The sequence below is a fragment of the Schistocerca americana genome, chromosome 1 (genome assembly GCF_021461395.2).
Source record: "Schistocerca americana isolate TAMUIC-IGC-003095 chromosome 1, iqSchAmer2.1, whole genome shotgun sequence".
Taxonomy (NCBI): Eukaryota; Metazoa; Arthropoda; class Insecta; order Orthoptera; family Acrididae; genus Schistocerca; species Schistocerca americana.
In genome coordinates, this window is record NC_060119.1 from 44,689,576 (window position 1) to 44,707,595 (window position 18,020).

Genomic DNA, 18,020 nt, shown 5'->3' on the forward strand with positions numbered 1-18,020 from the left:
CCGGCGGGGTCAGGGATTTTCTCTGCCTCGTGATGGCTGGGTGTTGTGTGCTGTCCTTAGGTTAGTTAGGTTTAAGTAGTTCTAAGTTCTAGGGGACTGATGACCATAGCTGTTAAGTCCCATAGTGCTCAGAGCCATTTGAACCATTTGAACTCAACATTGTGGTTTGAGTGTAGATTTGTGTTAATAATTGTAATGATGGGTTCAGTGTAATCTGAACGTGATGTATAAGTACAGAAAAACATATTACTCCTCTAGTGCTTTCAAAGCTTTCCCAATCCTTCACTCTCTATGAGTACTTCCTCATCAATTGGTGGGCATTATGTACTGTATTTTGCTCTAAATGTTTTGTTTCCATGATTATGCTTGAATTGTGAATATTTCCATTTCCTTTTAGTTTTTGTGCATGTGGAAAAATAACATGCAGGTACCTAGAGTGCCAGTGATATATTCATATTGATCTCCCTGCCCCTTAAGTAAAGTAGTAAACCATGTGTGTGATTACATTATGAAGCTCTCAGGTTATTTTGATGTGTTGTCTTGCTATTCAATGTGATTTTCTATATACTTCCAGATGATACATTATTTAATATGATTATTTAATCACTCATGTATTCCAATCTCGTCTTAGTGTTATAAACTTCAGAAATATAGTACATAAATGTGTTACTATATTTCTTGATGATTTCATTAAATTGAACTCAAGTAGGCTTAATAATGAAACTCCTCATGACATTTGATACGTATGCCATTTACTTAAATTGCGGTTTGTGCACTGTTTCTTTTATTATACTTGTGTGGCATATACACATACAGCATATGCACTCTGAACATACAGTTTGATCATGGGGTAAATAGTTTAAAAATTTTGAAGTACATACATTGAAAATTTTCATTTACTGTCACTCTACACTATCCACATATATGCCCTTTATCTGTATGATCTACTTTGTATTACCTTGTTGGCTTCTTAAATGAAACATGTGTACCTGACAGACAGTGTATAGTCTGAAGCACTGGATATGTATGTTTGCGTTCCTTACATTTTGATTGGGACAATTTTTTTTTCCTATGTGGAGAAATGTATGACAATTGACAAAATATTTTTCTGCAAATATTAAAAGTACACTTCAACTATAATACACTATTTCATTGTTACATTGCTTTATTTTCAGTTTTGTCAATTATATGGAACTGTGAGGATGGTCAATGACAGAACACAGGTGTTATAAGTTTCAGGAAGCAGCAGTGTCATGCGTTTCTCAAAGACAATAGTTATCTAACAATTTTAGGGAGACTCTAAGTGCACATGAATGTCTTTGTGTGAAGACTTAAACACAAAAGTATCTTTGTCTACCATCTGATCATTTTGTATGCTCACCATCTCCTCAAGGGGTGACTCAGATTGTGGGCTTGGATTGAGTTCCTCCTCATTTCTTAACTTCTCCAGACATACCACCCTCTCCTGATTGTGGAAGTAACTGTTACAGAAACTTTAGATTTTGCAGTTAAATCTTTCATTTGATACATAAATTTCCTTGTGTGAAATTTGTATGTTAATACTGTTGCAGTCTGACAGTGTGCTGAAGAGTTTGTGTAAAATTAGATAATTTTTCATATTTATTTACTTTTCAATAACACTGGGAAATTCATGTGAACATCAGTGCAAAGTACTTTGTGAAAATGGAATTTGTGGTGTGCTTGGAGTACTGACTGTGAAAGAGAAACTCTTTGATATTTGTAATGCATAAGTTTGGTGTCACTGTCATTTGTACGATTAATGTCATTGGAATTTGCTCTCCTTTAAAGGAAGCAAATATTTCATATTAATCTTACTGAAATTCTTAAGTTAATGTAACTTTTTCAAGCACTGTAATGAAGACTGTTGTAAAAATGTATCTGTATTGGGCATGCTTTGTTAAATGGTAGAGACAAAAATTGTCGCACAATTTGCTTGTTAGAAATAACTTACTGTTTATATTATGATGGGATGAAGTAACTTTGTTTCAAGAATAACAGCTAATTATTTGACTCAGAGAGCTGGTACTGATAGCTAAGTTGTAGCCTGAATGTAGCTTTTGTTGTGTAGATGTACACAACCTCCCATGTGCAATAAAATATAACCTGTAAGAAGTGTCTGTAATGGTTTTGTTCTAAAAGTTATATTTATTCAGTAACAGTGTCATTACTGTATAAGTAACAACTTGATTCCTTTTCTGTGCACTGATATAAAATTGTAGTTAGACTGCAACTATCATGTACAAAATTTCACAATCCATGGAAATACTCTGTCCTTCATACAACAATGCTCCTTTTTCATCAGGCACTCTCTGACAGTCTTTGAAAATGCCACCACATGACTGACTAAGCTGTTACCTAATTCTGACATTGATTCCACTTATTTATCAGACTACTATCACCTTTCCTGTCAGCCTCCCTTGGCCAACTCTTGATTTTTCGACCCCAATGGTATTAGGTTGTGAAGCCGGGCGGTGTCTTTCATATTCTTTCTCTAATCATTATGTGGAAGGGGGGAGGAGGGCATGCTCAGGTGTTGTGAAGCCAGCATTCCTTGTAGAGCAATCACATAATACTAAGCCTGGTCCTCCAAGCTGCAGGTTATTTGTTTAAGGCTGGTAACATACCCATGTAGATGTCCCCACACACCTGAAAATAATCATCCTCAAATACGAATGCGAAGTAAGAGGCGGTGAGGTCGGAAAGGGTTATTGTGGATGTGTAGAGAGCAGTGTTCGTATGATATCACTCTGATTAAGCTCTGGTTTTGTAACAAAATGTGACCACAGTTGGACATGTTCTTTGCATAAAGTAAGTGGTATGGAAACATGAGCCTACTGAATAAGGAAGCACCCTTGGAAGAAGGGTTGCTGGGTTTGGTTGTGATTCCACTGAAAGGCGTTATGAGGTGTTTTGGAAACACATAATCTCACATTGCTGCCACTACTACATGGACAATACTGGAGTGGTGTATATCAATGAGGTGAACTCGATGGTTACTGAATAAATACAGATAAGACAGAGCAGACTCCTGTTCTGTAATACCAATGACAGTGTGCAGCAGATGAAGAACATAATTGTGGCTGCCAGATATGAAGAGGAGACCAAAGTGAAAATGATTACACTATGCTGTGATGGAACACTGCCAAAAGTTACTTCTTCCCAAGGCAGTCTCTCTTCAGTGCACGGCCTCTCAAGTAGTATGATGTCTGAAGGTCTCTGTCCTGGAGCTCACGGATGTGTGCACTGTTCCTACTGTCCGTGACTATTACTATGAAGACAGTGACTGTTTGTTGCTTATGATCATTCTCCATCTTTGCCATCATATGAAGAGTTCCAGCCAGATGTGGACCTGCAGTACTTCACTTGGGGCAAAGGACATCAACTGCATGTAGGGCAACAGCCTTGGTGGAATTGGCAATTCAAGAGGACTACCTGGCCAACAACATGCTTCACCGGTACTGTACAAGTCTCACCTTCCCTGATGGCCATCAGCATTATAGATGCTGAGGTTGTAAATGGCAGTTAGTCCCAAACTACAGGTAGTATATTCTCTGGCACATTTCACTGTAGTAGATGTGGCACATCAAGGTATTCTGATGAGTTTTCAGCTGATAGTAATATTTAGTACCATTGGACTATTACTTACACCTAATCAGAAAGCAGCCAGCTGAAAAGAAATATAGTCAAGATGCAAGCAGCAGCCCGCACCTCAACAGGATGTGGTAATGACAGTGCCTGTTTAATGATCAGCAGCTCTTATGTCAGTGAGACACACTTTTCCCCCTCTCCAAACCCCCTTCCCCTCGACCTGCTCTGTTGCTCATATAGCAATAGAAGCAGCAAATAGCAAACAGCACTGAGTATAAAGTCACTCTGTATTTAAATTAGAATGTAAAATTTATGCTCAGTGTGTTAGTACATAAACTAAAATGGCTAGTGTATAGTTCTCCAAATAATCTTTTAATGTCATATTTTATTTCTTCAATTATGTGAATGGAAATAATTGTAAATCGATTATAATCTACATCACATCACTGTAATATTGGTTAAATATGTATTATTAGTATGTAGTATAGTCATAGACATCTCAAAAATAGTTTCAGAATGTAAGTCTAAATGTGGAACTATTTCAACAATGCACAAGACAGAGGAAGTTCTGTGGTCTGATGTATGTAATGTTAGTAGACATAATTCTCCATCTCTTTTGCACTCTGCCATCATCCCAGCTGATGTTAAATTGAAGGAAGTTAACTATACAATTGTATCATTAGATGTAAGGTGAAAAATTGAAACAAATGTAATGCTCATTACATTCACACAGTCAGTGAAAATGGAGATGTAGCTCTGAAACTTGTTGTACAATAATTAAAAAATAAATACCTATGAATGACAGAATATTGACTTGATTAATGCTTACTTAACGTTACTATTTCTATTATATTGACAAATGTTGTTGTTATGAACAAACAACTTTATAGACATATCATGACAACAGTTTCTTGGAAATTTATAACATGCTTGCATGGTTATCATGTAGATATCTTGAATACAAACAGGTTAATGCAGTGGATTTCCAAACGTGTCTAATTTACTTGTGGAAATTTTGTAGCACATGGATGACAAGGTACAAATGTACCAGTAAATTACAGATCCATTAAACAATCAAACTCCCGTGTGTGAAGCAACTTTAATAGTCCAATTACTTTAAAATGAGTTTGATTACTTCACAGTGAGTTAGTGTGTTAAATATTTGACTTCAAGTACAATAACAAACCTTACCTAAACTTTTTCCATTTATGTTCTAAAAGTTAATTGGATTCCATTAAGAGGTCACATTCTCAAATACTGGATAAACAGACCCCAGGTAGCAGCATGCTGTCAGTTACACTTCTTAAAGACAAGTTCACAGTGCCTAAATCTAATACTTGTTTCTTTCTGTTTTAAACTTATAATATATTTCCTAATGTGCAGTTTCAGATTATGAGGGCATTTTAAATTTTCAGAGTTGGTCAGTCATTATGTGGAATAACAAAACTAAAAACTGACTAATTCCAGGGGCAGTGATTTTTTTTATTTTTTTTATTTATTTTTTTTAATTTATTTTTTTTTATTTTTTTTTTAATGCTCCAACAGGTCTTTGTTAGTACAGTAATATTTATTCTGAATGCCAAGTCTACCATTACTGGTATTAAAATAATCCTCTCATTTTGGATTCTGCACTTCTACGCAGTTGCAACTGCACTGTGTCTCAATAATGGTATACATGCGGCTAAAGATCAATGTGATACAGTACACTACATACCACAGTTGGATGTATTTGACATTTGGAGCCCAGTGCTATCTTACATACTCAGCACACTAACATAGGGTGGTCAGATGAAGAACTTTCAGTGAGAGGTGTAAGGATGTTACACTAACTTCTTAGATTCTAGTATTTTATTATTTTCAATATTGCTCTACATTCAGCTTTCAAATGTTCATGTTTATATTTTCTGTTCAACAAACCTTCAGATTCTCCTTTCCTGGATATGAATTGAATTGTCTGCTTGTGTGCAAAGTTTAGAAGTTACCTCAATCTGTCTACTGTAGGGAGAGAAATTAATTCCTATTTGCAGTATGCAATAACTGTAAATCATCATCTGCATCATTGTTAATAGTTTATAGTGGTTGTTGTAATTCAGTGAGCAGCTCATCAAATTTGTCAATCTGATTGAAAGACACCTGGAATATTTGTATTGACTTGAGTTGGCCCACTAGTAAATCCTGCAACTTCTCATTTGCCGAATTCAGAGCTTCTGGAAAGGCATGTTTTTCACTGCTGCATCAGTCGTGGAGGGATGTGATTACTGAGAAAAGTGAATGTGTGTTGTGACATAACTTCTGCGCTCACTGGCTTTTTCCTTTTTTTCTTGTCTTCCAGAGAATAGTGATCTGACTGGAAAGTGATTTCTTTGGGTTTACTAAACTTGAACCCAAAATTCACCGTCACATGTGATATTACTTCCATGTTATAAATTAATGACACAGGCTAGTGAAGATGCCCATTTTGAAAACGCCGAAATTCACTTTCTCTCCATTTTCTTTCAAGCTGTGTACAATTGCATGTTACATTCATACAATCATTCATACTAATTATAATGTGCATGGCTCAAACTTTTGGAATAGAGAGTGTGATGTTTACTGAAAACCACTATTCTACAAGCTGAGATCACTTTCATTCTCAGTTACTCAAACACAGTTTGTGGGTGAGAACAGAAAAATTATTGCGAAGTAAACAAAACATGATAAGCAGTTAAGTAAATAGGACATTCTTAAAATTTGTAATCATTGCACCAAAAAAGATGACAAAATCTGATTAAACCTTCCATTCACTTCCTTATTCACTTTCCTAAGGAAAGTGAGAAAAACTGCTCTCTTCAATTGTCACAAGTAAAACACCACCCAGTTCACTCTGTAATGCAAATAGTTCCTGAGGAAAAGATACTTAAAGCTGTGAGAACTTGAATTTGCTAAAAATTGATGCCCAAAACAAAGACAGTAGGTTTTAATGTCAAACAAAACAGTGTTTCAGATCTCTCTTAAGTGATACCCCTTATGTCCATTATAAACAGAATTACAGGGGTATCCTGTTCTGTTTGTTTTTTAATAAGTGTTTGGTATTCGATTTCTGCAAGTTTTCACTGCCGGTGCACTGTCACGCTTAGCACTGGTGGACAGTTAGAGTGGTGCAAGTGTAGTAGACCTAGATAGTGTACACAGGAGCTGCTATATGCTTTAATTTCTGTTTGAACGAGTTAGTGTGCCGGATTAATCACCTGAAGATGCTGGCCAGGTGAACCTCTTGGCTGACGTTATGTTCTGGCTGGAGCCTGGTTATGAGTAATAATGATATAGTAATGCTGGACACGAAAGCAAGATCACATATGAACATAGTTTTATATTACATTGTACATAGCTCCTGAGAGCTTACATACAGATACAATACACATCATAGTGTTATGCCAAATGCTTTAGTTGTGTATGAAAGCTCTTGATGTATGAATTCCAAAGACACTCTGTTCACCTAATACTTGCATATAAAAGACTGCCACTAGGTTCTTTCATGTGAGATATTCTTAACACCGCAATCAACATACTTAGTTCCAAAATGCTGATTTCTTGGGGTGTATGAACTATAGGATTTTTTAGACCTTTGCAGGTGCAGAAGTGGTTCAATGTCATGTTGTGTATTTGTCCAGTGCCACATCAGGTCAGTGAATAAATCACCAAGAGAATTAGCTCATTTCCATGATTATGAAATCCTCATCACTGAAAATATACAAATACTGCTCAATGTCATATGATGATCAGAAACTGTGCAACAATGAAGATTTCCCCACGAACTCCATAGATAACTACTCCAGAGTAGTTGTGCACATCACATGGAAACTTGCTACCCTCCAGTGAATGTGAGGTATGAGTGAAGATCGGCAAGATGTGTCACCTGTTAACGTTAATTGTCTGATATTGTAATTAGCTATCTCTTGCCAGAAGGAGCTGCATTTCCTATAATTGTCATGATGGTATTGCTTTTACTTGGCAGGAAAGACCCAAGGAGTTTCAGACAGTTAAAGGGTGCCCACAACACTTAATGCATGCAAGATTACTGCACAACTTTTACAACCTTGAAAGATGCCCCAGCTATAGGAAGCAATGGTTAGGCACAAAAGCTCTCCTTCAGTAGTAGACCTCTGTTTTCATATGAAGCAGGGTCTGTAACTAAAAGACATGGCCTATATTTAAGGCACTGTGCTACAGTAACTGGGAAAACTCGATAATCATTAACTCTTTGTCTTCCTACTGACAGGCTTTTTCCATTTGGACTGCACAGTGCACTGTATATCCCCTGTATTGCTATGTGACCTGGAGCTATGGTAGCTCTGCTAACAGAAGGGTCTGTAGTGACTGCAGCATGGGAGTTCAGGCTCCAGGTTGTATTTCTGGTGCTGCAGAGTGGAGACCTGTGTCCGTTACATACACTAACCTGTCTGTATGTAGACAGGTACCCTCCAGAGAGGAGAATCTAGCTTAGTTAGGTAGGGCTATTCCAGCAGAAAGTCTTGCTAACAACTGGAACATCAGACATTGCTGGGAGTGTTGTGGTGTGACACTGTGATTACATTGCAAACGCATGGCATTAAAGATTCTGTGGGCTGTGACCCTTTCATTTTTACTTCTTAGGTTCATTACTCATGTAACCAAATACAAGTGGTGTGACACATATGTTACAATGCAGTGCTGGGTAAGTACAAGTTGACTAGTACCAAAAATTATTTTTGGGGGGATGCAAAAGTTGCTTAATTGTAGCTTGCCCAATGCTATTGGTATTTATCAGATAAGATGCAATCCAAAGCTGCTTCTTTCTTCTTGTGAATTTCCATATGGCTTCCAATTAACAATCTTCATTCAGATACCTAATCTGTAATGTTATAGTGCTTCTTTAAAGGCACCCACACTCCATACTTATATCCAGTCTCCATTAATCACTCGTACCTTCATATTTACTACTGGAAAATCCAAATATGTCTTGATGGATTGCAGCACATATTACATCATCCATACAACAATATTTTACATGATCTGAGACACCAGAGATCAGACATTGCATACTGTTACATCTGTTAACACATTTTTTTTTAGTTCACTGCTTCTGGCATTTGCTACAGGAGAGGACTACTATATCATTGTTCTCATGCAATTTTTGTAAAAACTATTGTGCAACTCTGAGTGTCTATCACAAAATTCTTTGCAGTCAACTAAAAGATGAAAATGAGAATTTCATTCCCTAGCAGTGTTCCATACTGTGCATAAATGAGAGATTCTGAGCATAAAGTAGACTATGTCATTGAGACAACATTCTACCACATGAACCATTCAATGATGGATTGGAAGCCATCAAAAAGACAGCACTGCAACCCCCTGTTGGCTGTAGGTAAGACTAGGAGAAGCACTAGGCTGGTATTGGACATGAGGGCAATTAATAAAATAATAATCGTGTGAGAATCTGAGCAGAAAATTTAGTTCAACAAGTACAGTGGAGCCAAGGATCAAGTACCTCGTTTCCATCAATTTGAGTATGTCGTATCGACAGATAAGTCTAAACAGAGCTCCTGTAATGTACACTGCTTTTATTTCTGCATGTCATACCTACCCGTTTAGAATGACATCAGTTACTCTAAACATGAGTGTTGGTGTGTTTATAATAACATTACATGATGTGTTAGGCCCAGAATTACTACAAAGAATTACTTTATATGTGGGTGATTTGATGAATGCCACACAAATTTTGGAAGTGCACATGTCATTGGTAGAGAATGTTTTAGAATACTTTCAGCAATATGATGTTAAAGGCAATATGAAAAAAAAAATTTTTTTTCTAGACAGAGAGAGACAGAGAGAGACAGAGAGAGAGACAGAGAGAGAGACAGAGAGAGAGACAGAGAGAGAGACAGAGAGAGAGAGAGAGAGACAGAGAGAGAGACAGAGAGAGATAGAGAGAGATAGAGAGAGAGAGATATAGAGAGAGAGACAATTGACAAAACAAAAATACAAAGAGTTCATAACTTCCCAGTATACCAAACAGGTGCAGTTAAAAGTATCTTCAGATTTAGCCAATGAACATTGTCATTTTGTTCCAAACCAGTTTTTATATGCAGAACAATTACAAAATTTTGTACGCAGACTGATCCCTTAGATTGGGTCTGAAGTAATCCAGTCTGCTTTTAATAAGATCAAAGATGCACTAGCAAATAAACAGTTGGTGTACCATATGAATGTCCCAGGATTTTTGCTTGTCAACTGATGCTTCATTTACCAGGTTGGGAGCTTCTCTCTTCCAAATTAGGGGTTTAGATGGTAGATGAAGTGTCTGTACACTACCCTTTCCTAATGGGCCTACACAGCCATTGAATATGAAGTTGTCACAATTATTTACCCTTTCAGGAAATTCCACCACTATTTTGTTGATAATTACACCAAAGTATATTGTGGTTGCCAACCTTTAAGCTTTCTTCTCAGTTGCAAATTAGTGTATGCAGAAGTGGTTCACTTCAGTAATACAATTTAAAAATAGTTTGTCATGGAACAGAACAATGTAGTAACTGACACATTACCATGTTTACCTGAAGAAATATCCAGTAACTTTTGCTCTGAGGGATGAAGTTCTAAATATAATGTCTTTCTGGTGCATGATAACACTTATTGTCTGTGTTTCATGTCAGCAGCAATGTGTGTCATCTCCAAGACAGGAATCCTAGGTGGAGAGAAATCAGAATACAATCTGCACTTGACCCACCTAAGACACTAGTTAGATACTATGTGCTTCACAATAATGTATTATTTTGTTGTTGTTTTACCCAGTATAACTGGTGTAATTGCATTCCAGAGGACAGCCTGGAGAACCTAATCTTGTACATCCATTAAGCACTGGGGATCCTGAAGTGGTTAAATGTGTTGAGAAAATCAATGGCTATTGCTATTTTCCTTACCTGTAAAAGAGAGTAAAATGGATTATCCACAAACATCTACTCTGTCAAAGTGTGAAACCTCCAAACTGTGGCTCTGAAGGTGAGCTCCACCCAGTCTGGGTGGAAGAAGAGATTTAGGTGACATTACCTCATGCTCAAGAGTTTGCTTTCCGTTACGGTCCTCTGCTGCTGTGCACATTAAAATCACCCACTATATGCACAGGCACTCATATGAAGCTAAAGTTTAGGAGCACTGTGCTGCCACAAAAAGCTGAACACAGGTTGTAAGTCAGCTGGAGTGAGACGTGGGCTGCCAGATTCACTTGGACACAGATCTCTAGTGTGCCTGGTGAACTGAAGAGATCAGCAACGAAAAGTTATAGTTTATTATCTAGAAAAATGTATTTTAGTATAGAGGTCTAGTAGGTACAGGTAGTACATATACATAATAAAGATGGGATGGCAGGCAAGATTGTGGAATGAGGACACAGTAGCATGTTCTGTTTCCCACAACCTACATGAATGCATTTGAAATTTCAGATGAGGAATCATAATTCAGGTCTTAGATATGGTAGCCAGGTAAGCTTGCAGCTCAGTAATATCACAGACAAAAAATTTAGAGCAGCCAGCTACTAGTCAGACTTGGGACAAACTATATGATACGAGATTCAAAACTTTCATGGCTTTGTTGACATTTTCTATCGTAAGTGGCCACGATTTCTTTTTTATATATGAAAAGTGGTCAAAACACTTCATCATAAATTTTAGTATTTCTATCAAACAAAGATTTGATAGGTTCATCCACATTAGTCCATGTTGATGTAATTCAATAGCTGAAGTGAAAAACGTATAAGTAGTTTATCAGATGATAGCGAAAATCAAAAGATCCTAATTCCCAATACTAAAATAATATGGACACTTGCAAAAAACATAAAAATATACGTGGACACTACATTAAGCGGCGAAAATGTGTGGATGTCAGCATAAATGATGGGGAATGCTATGTTTTGATGTAGCAAAACATTTATAAAGATTTGATATAGCACTATGGCAACAAAGGAGTTACTACTGTAATTTTGTGTTTCCTTGTTAGAGTTGTGGGGCATTTCAGTAGCAGTGCTATCATGTATAAACACCGCTGTGTTTCGGGCTTCCATATAAATCTGACCACTAACAAAATCTCTAACCTTGGCTATGGTGTACGAAAGAAGATGTTTCTGTAAAGGATAACAGTTCAGGGCTGTAAGAGTTTAGATTAGTGAGGTTTCCCGCTTTAGGCCCAAGAGTGTCCTGCAGTTGTAACTAAGTGAAGGCAGCAGCTTCTAAGCAGTCAGTGTATTAATTACATGTCACAAAGTACAATCAGTAAGTCTATAATAACTGTTCCACATTCAGTGCCATTCTGCTCCAGATAACTTTACTTCTGCTCTTATGTGTTGCCTTCTTTAGGGCCGCCTGAATCTTTTGAAGTGTGTAGATTGTTGTTTTTTATGGATCACACCTACAGATATCTATTATGAGGTTTGATGTAAGAAAAAGAAAGATTAATTTCTACATCTACATCCATCTACATCCATACTCCGCAAGCCACCTGACGGTGTGTGGCGGAGGGTACCTTGAGTACCTCTATCGGTTCTCGCTTCTATTCCAGTCTCGTATGGTTCGTGGAGAGAAGGATTGTCGGTATGCTTCTGTGTGGGCTCTAATCTCTCTGATTTTATACTCATGGTCTCTTTGCAAGATATACATAGGAAGGAGCAATATACTGCTTGACTCTTCAGTGAAGGTATGTTCTCGAAACTTTAAAAAAAAGCCCGTACCGAGCTACTGAGCATCTCTCCTGCAGAGTCTTCCACTGGAGTTTATCTATCATCTCCATAACGCTTTTGCGATTACTAAATGATCCTGTAACAAAGCGCACTGCTCTCCGTTGGATCTTCTCTATCTCTTCTATCAACCCTATCTGGTACGGATCCCACACAGCTGAGCAGTATTCAAGCACTGGGCGAACAAGCATACTGTAACCTACTACCTTTGTTTTCAGATTGCATTTCCTTACGATTCTTCCAATGAATCTCAGTCTGGCATCTGCTTTACCAACGATCAACTTTATATGATCATTCCATTTTAAATCACTCCTAATGCGTACTCCCAGATAATTTATGGAATTAACTGCTTCCACTTGCTGACCTGCTATTTTGTAGCTAAATGTATTCGTAGCTCATTAAAGTTGTCTACATTGAGACTGAATTGCCATACCCTGCACCATGCGTCAATTCACTGCAGATCCTCCTGCATTTCAGTACCATTTTCCATTGTTACAGTACTTGGGCACAGTCAGCTTCAATGATTTTGTGCTGCCTTCTTGCAACCTGTGATTCTGTTCCTGCTCATGCCACATAAAACAGGTCCTTCATGTTTCTATCTCGGTGTGCACGTGTAAATCTCCACTAGAACACACATGCTACAAAAATATCTGTAGCTAAAAATCTTGGGACATCAAATCTTTGTGTGTGCCTGTGCACAACACATCAGTTACCCACAGATGAGTCACTGCCTGTCTTCAGTTTTTGTTGTTGTCATGTTATTGTAATTGGTAAATGGTTGCACAATTGTGTTGGTGGCTAGTGCAGGTAGAGGAGACACAAGGATGATAACTGCTTTCAAATAATCGAGGTGTCAGTATTTTATGGTGGAAGTGAGGGACCACTTGAAGTCCGATTCATATGTAGGACAAAAATCCCCAGGGAATCCAAAATGAAGATGATTAATATGTGTCAGAAGGTGTAAGCCTACAACTGTGTGAAATCTTGCAGTTGGAATTAGCCCTTCACTGTTAAATTTGGTTGATCCCACGTGGCTCCCCTAGAAATATCATGTAATGTACAGTTGTCTTGTCAGTTGAAATAGAAAGCTTGGTATAATGTGTGACCTGTGATTAGCAAAAGTCAGAAACTGATGACACACAGTTTCACAGTGGCTGAGGATCCTGCAATTTAAAAAATGCTTTAGAAATAACAATTGACCCCTACCAAATTCCAAAAGCTTGATGTGCCTTTTTAGACTACAAAGAATGATCTCATGCCACATGTGACTTTTAGTATGGTCATATTATTCTTTCAAAAGTACCCTGCTACTTAAATGGAAACTTTTACACATTGCAGTGTACAGTTTTGTAATATGTCTGTGTTGTGGGGACATTATATGGTGGCAAATAATGTAGATAATCTGAGCTCATTATGTAGCTCTAATTGCAAAAGTACTTTTGTAACATTCTGTTACCTAAATCTGATGTCGTTATTTTCTCTAAACATAGTTGGCTGTAAATTACATGTTGAGATTGTCAGACAATTTCTTCCATAAGCGAAAGCTCGTAGTTTATAAATTTTTGGCTTGAAATTACTGTATGTTCAATCTCAGAAATGTCTGAGAAGGATTTTTAAGCATTTTTTAAATTATTATACTTGGAAACAATTACAAATAAGTGTATTGTTCAAATTTTGTAGCAGTATAGGCTAAGTAAAATCCTTCTAATGCAGATGACAAATTGATGTGTTACGTAGGTACTGTGCGTGAAAACTGCTAGCAGTGAATAGTCTAAACAGACAGATGTGTCTCAATAATGTCCAGTTTCAGAAAATTATCATACCATGAAAGATGCTTGTTGGTTATGTCTACAATAAGACAGGCCATTCATTATATGCTATTTATCACAAAGTAAATCTGCAGTTGCCAACCCACACAATTTCAAAGTATGTGAACTACCTACATTAATTGTATAGAAGTTCTCATTGCTTGTCAAACCTCAGTCCATGCAAACATGTTCAAGATATGTTACTTGGTGCCTCCATATGCACAACAAAAAAATGACACACACACACACACACACACACACACACACACACACACACACACACACACACACACACAAGCCACAGTTGTTAGACTTAGGAAGGTGAATGATGTTTCCAGGAGAATAAAGCATGGGGAAAATGTCTTGCATATCCAGTTTCTTCTACACCATTGTATAGAGTTGCATTCATCTTATCCCAACAGTATGTTCCTTTGTACATAGTGTGTTATAAATTTCTGTGCATGTTTCAGAGTTGTGCTTACATATAGCTCCTTCCACATCTGCATCCCTAACAGTTTTTTTTTAAATCACTGATTGTTTCCCTACTAGGAACTGATATGTGGATTATGCTGATTTAGGTACCCCCAAGTGTTCCACAGGTATGACTAGTGCATACCTGCATTATCTGTTAAGCCCTCTGACTCTTGATCAGTCTTGTAGAAAAGCTGTAAACTGATTTACAGATATTGTGCAAATGATGTACACTATACAGTTTTATACTAACATGACTTTTTTCCATATTTATTACCACCAGAAAATACTATGCACATCAAATGCTTCTATGCAAGTAAATTTGCTCATCAACCAGCCTACCCCTCTCTCCTATGACACAGTACCACAGTAGCAAATGCAATCACTGTCTGAAGTTACAGTAATTCCTAGATGCAATATTTTCAGTATAGTTTGACAAAAACTAACATTCCTTGTGTAGCAAATGCTCACAGCAGTTCCAAGACATATGTTTATTAGATACTTAGTGTAATGTGCTTTGTCAATGGCCACATCCATACTAGTGTAATTGGGCACTGAACTCCACTGCTGGTTTTTCTGATGGGTGTGAGGAAGATGATGGGAATGTGTCCATGGATGTCTCCTGGTGTCAAAATAGCAACATTTATTAATAAACAGCAATATATTGGTTGTGGGCACTCTAGGCGAGGGTTGCTTCCATTCGTAATATTTTTGGTGGTGATAGAGGTGACAGGTGGATGTTCACAAACGCGCCAGCTGCTGCATCTGTAATTGCATTGGCATATCTTGAATCTGCTGCGTTGCCAGTGGCACTCCAGCCTTCCAGGACATTTTGCTGCAGCTGGAACAACTCACTGTGGGACTCAGTCATGCTGGCAACTGGGGGGTGTGGCAGGACAGATCAGTGCCCTGTCTCAGCAGACATCCCCAGCACCGACACTCTGGTGTGAATGCGCCAGCGTCCCTGGCCCTGCCCCAGTCATGGTGTTCAAGCCAGCAGCATCCAGGATAATGCCGACAGTGCATTATCACAAAGCACCCCAAGCAATGGCTCCAAAGACAGTGTCCTAAGATAATTAAGGCTGGATAGTTATGGCAGTGGAGTCACTCTGGCAGCTCCTGGGAAACTACGTGCATTATGACAGTGACTATTACAATGATTGTGATTGCAGTTACAACTCTGAACTGGTGGTGGTGGTGGTAAGTAACACAGCTCTGCGTCACTCAAACATCTCAAGACAGATGATGGTGATGAGCGGGCTGCCGGTCCTTAAATGTGGCTTTCTTGCTGGTCTGCTGTTTTTCTTTCCCAGTAGGTCAGGGGAATATTCTGGTGTTGCTCAGCTGGCCTATCTGATCCAATTACTGCCTCGATGTTGGTGCCCTGGCTTGCAGTGAGCTGCTTCTTGTCATGTCTTCTCCTGTATGGTGAACTGGCTGTTGACACAGCATTATCCTGTGTTACTGTACTCGGCACTCCACCGACCAATTATGCCACAGTATCATAGCACTGAACTGCACAACTGAGTGTAACACACACAGATTCAGGCTCCTAATACTCCTTCACTTTTTAACTATCTTTATTATTCCAAATTCCTAGCTTTAACTAATTTAATCACTCTCATCTTTCAACACACTATAGTTTGTTCAGTCCCCAATTCAAAAATTGTATTGCTTTCAGTTTTAGAGTAAACAGGAGTAGAAGTCAACTTCCTCATTAGTGTGGTTCCTGAACTCACATCTAGGTTTTTAATATGGGAATATGTAAAGTGTATTGTATACTCTTTACCAATAAGAACAGTAGTTGGGTTTTTAAAGTGAAGGTGTGCATCTTTCATAAACTTGTTCTATAGTGAAAAATTATACTCTTTGCAAAAATAATGTGTTGCTAATGCTTTATCAGGAATGATGATATTATTAGTTTTATATCTCAATATACTGAAAGCATATGAAGACTGATCAATTTGTAATACAGAATGGGCTTATCGTTGTTTTTTGAAAATGTTTTCATGGGATGCATCTTATCAGTGGAACATGATTCCACACATTTGCCAAAACACTCAAATCAAGTATTACCGAGGCACCACCTGATTTTCATCTGTAGGATGATTCTTCCTCTATGGACCTCCTTACTTCATTCAGATATATTTATTTAGCACAAACTGAACAGTCAACCAACAGCTTGAATGTATCTTTATCAACAACAAAATTTAATTTTACAACATTTATGAGACATCACATTTATTGTATGGATAATTGTTCATACAATAACATTGTTGTTGTTGTGGTCTTCAGTCCTGAGACTGGGTTGATGCAGCTCTCCATGCTACTCTATCCTGTGCAAGCTTCTTCATCTCCCAGTACCTACTGCAACTTACATCCTTCTGAATCTGCTTAGTGTGTTCATCTCTTGGTCTCCCTCTATGATTTTTACCCTCCACGCTGACCTCCAATGCTAAATTTGCGATCCCTTGGTGCCTCAAAACATGTCCTACCAACTGATCCTTTCTTTTAGTCAAGTTGTGCCACAAACTTCTCTTCTCCCCAATCCTATTCAATACCTCCTCATTAGTTACGTGATCTACCCACCTTATCTTCAGCATTCTTCTGTAGCACCACATTTCGAAAGCTTCTCTTCTCTTCTTGTCCAAACTAGTTATCGTCCATGTTTCACTTCCATACATGGCTACACTCCATACACATACTTTCAGAAACGACTTCCTGACACATAAATCTATACTCGATGTTAACAAATTTCTCTTCTTTAGAAATGCTTTCCTTGCCATTGCCAGTCTACATTTTATATCCTCCCTACTTCGACCATCATCAGTTATTTTGCTTCCCAGATAGCAAAACTCCTTTACTACTTTAAGTGTCTCATTTCCTAACCTAATTTCCTAACCTAATTTGCTCAGCATCACCCGATTTAATTCGACTACATTCCATTATCCTCATTTTGCTTTTGTTGATGTTCATCTTATATCCTCCTTTCAAGACACTGTCCATTCCGTTCAACTGCTCTTCCAAGTCCTTTGCTGTCTCTTACAGAATTACAATGTCATCGGCGAACCTCAAAGTTTTTACTTCTTCTCCATGAATTTTAATACCTACTCCGAATTTTTCTTTTGTTTCCTTTACTGCTTGCTCAATATACAGATTGAATAACATTGGGGAGAGGCTACAAACCTGTCTCACTCCTTTCCCAACCACTGCTTCCCTTTCATGCCCCTCGACTCTTATAACTGCCATCTGGTTTCTGTACAAATTGAAAATAGCTTTTCGCTCCCTGTATTTTACCGCTGCCACTTTCAGAATTTGAAAGAGAGTATTCCAGTTAACATTGTTAAAAGCTTTCTCTAAGTCTACAAATGCTAGAAACGTAAGTTTAC